We start from the raw sequence: 3,986 nt of genomic DNA, 5'->3' as shown, positions 1-3,986 counted from the left end.
CTGAGCCTCCTGCAGCCCCCAGCTGTGAGTGAGCATGGAGGCAGGATCACAGCCTGCATCTGGGGCCAAGAGGTGTTCTAAGGGGGTTTCTGGGTTGCTTTATTCATCCCCACCAGTAGAGTTTCTTAACAGCTTAAAAAGTCATAGCCAGTGGGGAGCTGATTTCCCTGAGAGCACCTTGGGAATGCTGGCGCATGGGAGAACTTCACCCAACTCACGCTCCATAGCTAGAGACCGCCAGCGCTTGAAATATTTGATTTAACTCAGATCACCTGAAAATATTGGGCTTAAAAACATGGATAAGCTGCTGGGTCAGAAAAGCAGGATGTGCTAATGGAAGCACAGACCTCTCCAAGCCAGTCGGTAGTTTAACAATTACCCAATACAGTAACACAGAAAAAGGTTCTGTGGACAAAGGTGAGAGTGCTCACGTTAATTAAAGCATTTGAGCTCCTGCTGCAATAGCGGATTTAAGCTGTGGTATTGTAAAGTGATGGCTGAACAGCCACCACTTTGATGCAATTAAGGAAGAAGCAGGGAATTGATGAGTGCTTCTAGGGAGGGCTGGGATGTGCTGCTGGCTCCCCGAGCAGCCATGGGGGAAAGTGGGTGCTGGGTGATGGGCCCCCATGCTCTTGTATTTCTCCTAATGCATCTCTTGTCTCGCTGGAAATGCCCACAGCTTCCTCACCCTCACCCTGTGGCATTCATCCCTCCGCCTTCCTCCCTGGTTTTGCTCAAGGGATGTGATTTGCTGCCCAAGCATGGGGCTGTAGCTCTGCACCCCAAGGTGCTGGTGCCCTCCACCCCTGCTCTGCACAGCACAGATAATAGCATGCGCAGCACATGCCGAGGTGGCTCCTTGAACAGCTTTCTTTTTTTCTTCTCGTGCCACAGCAAGTCTTTTATTCTCGCGGCTACAGAAAATCGATGCCTCTTTTCAGTTAAAAGTCCTGGCTTGAAACTTTCGGTGCCTTAAATCATCCTCCTGTGACCAAAAGGCCGTCAGAGCCCTTCCCAGCACAGGGAGGCAGCGGGCAGCGCTCAGCCCTATGCCCAGCACCCTAGCGCTGACCCTGCCAAGCCTTATCCCGGCCTCAGCCTGGTGCACCTTTACATGGAAATGGGCACGTTTCCCAGCAACTGGGAGAGAAGCGGGAAGCGGGAAGCTGGAGGCGTGAGCAGCCCTTCAGGCCTCAGGAGTGGGTTCCAGCAACTGCAGGAGCAATGCTGACAATTTCTGCCGATGAAAACGCAGTCTTCTAAATGGTTTCTCAAACAATTAATAGAGAAGTCAAATAACCCGAATGAATGATAACGTTTTAAAGTAATTATTTGCTGCAAATGAACACAAATGATTTCAATATATAACGCATTAGCTGCAGCAGCTGGGAGATCCATCATGATTCGAGGTGTGCTGAGCGCTGGGGCTCTGCCTCAAGTCTTTCCGCAGCCGTAAATCCTCATTTTCTTCCCTCCAATATAAATGCCGTGTGGATTTTCCTTCCAAGCTCACAGCGAGCTTCTCCTTTTGTCCCCTGTCTGCTCTCCTTTGCCTCCCGCAAAGGGGAGCTTCCCCTCTCCTTTGCTGGGGAAGCAGTTTGGGCACTTTGATAGGGAGGGGCAGTGGGGGCACCTCTCCAAGCCCTGGCTGTGGTTTCCCAGCCTCTCCCACACTGCGGAGACCTCCGATCACATCACCAAACAGGGACCGAACCTCGAATCAGTCATGGGGACAGATATTTTGTGGGTATGATGCAGTCTCTTCCACTTAATTTGATCACGGCCTAATTAGATTACACTCCCTGGCACCTCTCTATTTGGTCAGAAGGAGCACGCTTCCCAGCTTTTATTTTCATCCTTCCAGGCAGCTGATACTGGGTAATGCAATCAGCAGTGACAGAAAGTTTGTTTCGATTAATGAGAGAGCAAAGTTCTGGGGGAAGGAGAGGAGGGAGCAGCAGGGATGCAGGATGCTGGTGATAACCTGGGATGACTGGGGCTAATTGCACTGGTTCTTGTCACTCGCAATTTCCCAGGCCAACCTGGAGGGCTGGAGATGTCTCAGGTGCTTGTGGTGTCAGTTTTGCCACCTCCTCCGCCAGCCTAGTTTGAGGTCCCACATCTGAGGACATCACAGACAGTGAGTGATGATGGGGATGGGAAGAAGCTTTGTCTGCACCGTGGCATGCCCATGCTCATTCCAGCACGGGTGGGCTCCCAGAGTGCTCTGCCAAGCTGCATTCAGAACAACAGTACCCGAAACACCAGCTATCAGGGGAAGTCCTTTTCCTTTTCTTATTTACTCCTTAGAGCTGAATTTTTAGCCTGAGGTGCCCCGTGGCAGTCTCGGAGCAGACCCTGTGAAACCTTCTTTCTGAAGAACAGAAGTTCAGAAATAATGGGAAGCTTTTATCCACAGCAAAACCTTTGCCATAAAACTTCATAAAGTGCATTTCTTCTGCAGTGGGTCCCCCGGGGCCTAAAAAATAAATATCTGAGGATTCACGCAGTAGTAAAAGTCGATAAAAGTCTTTGAAGCAAATGGGCTATTGAGGAATTAGGTATGGGAATGAATGGATGGATTCCTCTACAAATCTCTTCATAGAGGTGCGCTGACATAATGAAGACACAGTAGGTGCATTAGGAAAAAACCCTTTTTAATAACGGCTGTGCCTTATGGTTTTCCTAAAGCAAGGGTTTGCTGGATGGGAAATCCACTCTGTGGCTTTCAGTGGGCAGAGATGGAAGGAGCTGACACGGCCCAGGACACGAGGTGGTGCCAGGAGGATGGAGGATGCATCCGGGGCTGCTGCCCCTGGCCCTGTGTCCATACCCATGCCTGGTGTCCCTGGGTGAGTGTCACCTGTGTCGCCGGGTGCTGCAGCACCACAGATAGACACTGCTCTCTGCTTTCATTATCACCAGTTTCAGTTTTCCAAGGAAATGCTGGGCCTCTATAAACCCCCGCTGCTGACTGCAGAGATCTGGGAAGGGTTTTGGCTGAGCAAGCATTTCAATCGCAAATCTAAATATTTATGCTACAGCTGTGTAAACAGTCAAAACTCAAAGGGTTTTTATTTTTAACCTCCCTGATTTCCAGCAGGGGATTGGGATGGATGTATTGTATGAAGCTGGGCGTCTTCTTCAGTCTTTTATTGCACGTTGGTGCCAATGTGCTCAGTCTCCTCTCTGAAGGAGTTTTGCTATAATTATTTATATGGCAAATCCAGATGGAGAGGAACCAGATGATTGTTACTTTATGTCGCGTTGTCTATCCGGACACCAAATGTCCATCTGCTTGAATGCAGCAGCTCAAAACTACATCACATTAAAACCTAAAAATAAAGCAGGCTGTCTTTAAAACGTGGTGTTCAGGAGGGAGAGCAGTGATTCCCTGCACACTGCAGAAGGACACGTCAGCAACCTCAGCATGGCCCTGCGGCCTCCACTCATCAAGATGCAATGTTCACGTCAGGGAGCTTTGCTCCCCAGGGCTGTGAGCAAGCCAGCAGCAGTGGGATGCTGCAAACGCACGAGTGTGATATTCGATGGGAACAGCACAAATAAAGTGGTGGATATTCAGTGACCCCGCAAGGAGCAAAGGCACTCGCACACCAGCAGCACAGCCCTCCAAAAGCCCGCTCTGAGGAGACACAGCGCTCCATTTCCCTGAGGAAAATCAATGCTTGTTTACGTTACTATCCTCCATTCCCTATTTTAAAGTAATTCATGGCGTAGCCAACACTATTAATTTTATTAAACTGTTATTAGTGGGCAGATATTATTCCACTCCATTGATCCTAAGTTGATGCAATTACCAGTTGGGAATCGAGCACCATATGTCTGGAAGTTTCAGTTCTGTTTGTAACCTGAAGCTGTACAGCACAAGTGCACCCAGCCAGATGCTGGTGGTGGGAATCAGGGAGCTGCTGATTTCCAGGCGGATCCAAAACAAGGGAGAAACTGCCCACATTTTAGAACTT

This window comes from Numida meleagris, chromosome 5 (genome assembly GCF_002078875.1).
Source record: "Numida meleagris isolate 19003 breed g44 Domestic line chromosome 5, NumMel1.0, whole genome shotgun sequence".
NCBI lineage: Eukaryota > Metazoa > Chordata > Aves > Galliformes > Numididae > Numida > Numida meleagris.
Note: the sequence above shows the minus strand (reverse complement) of the source record.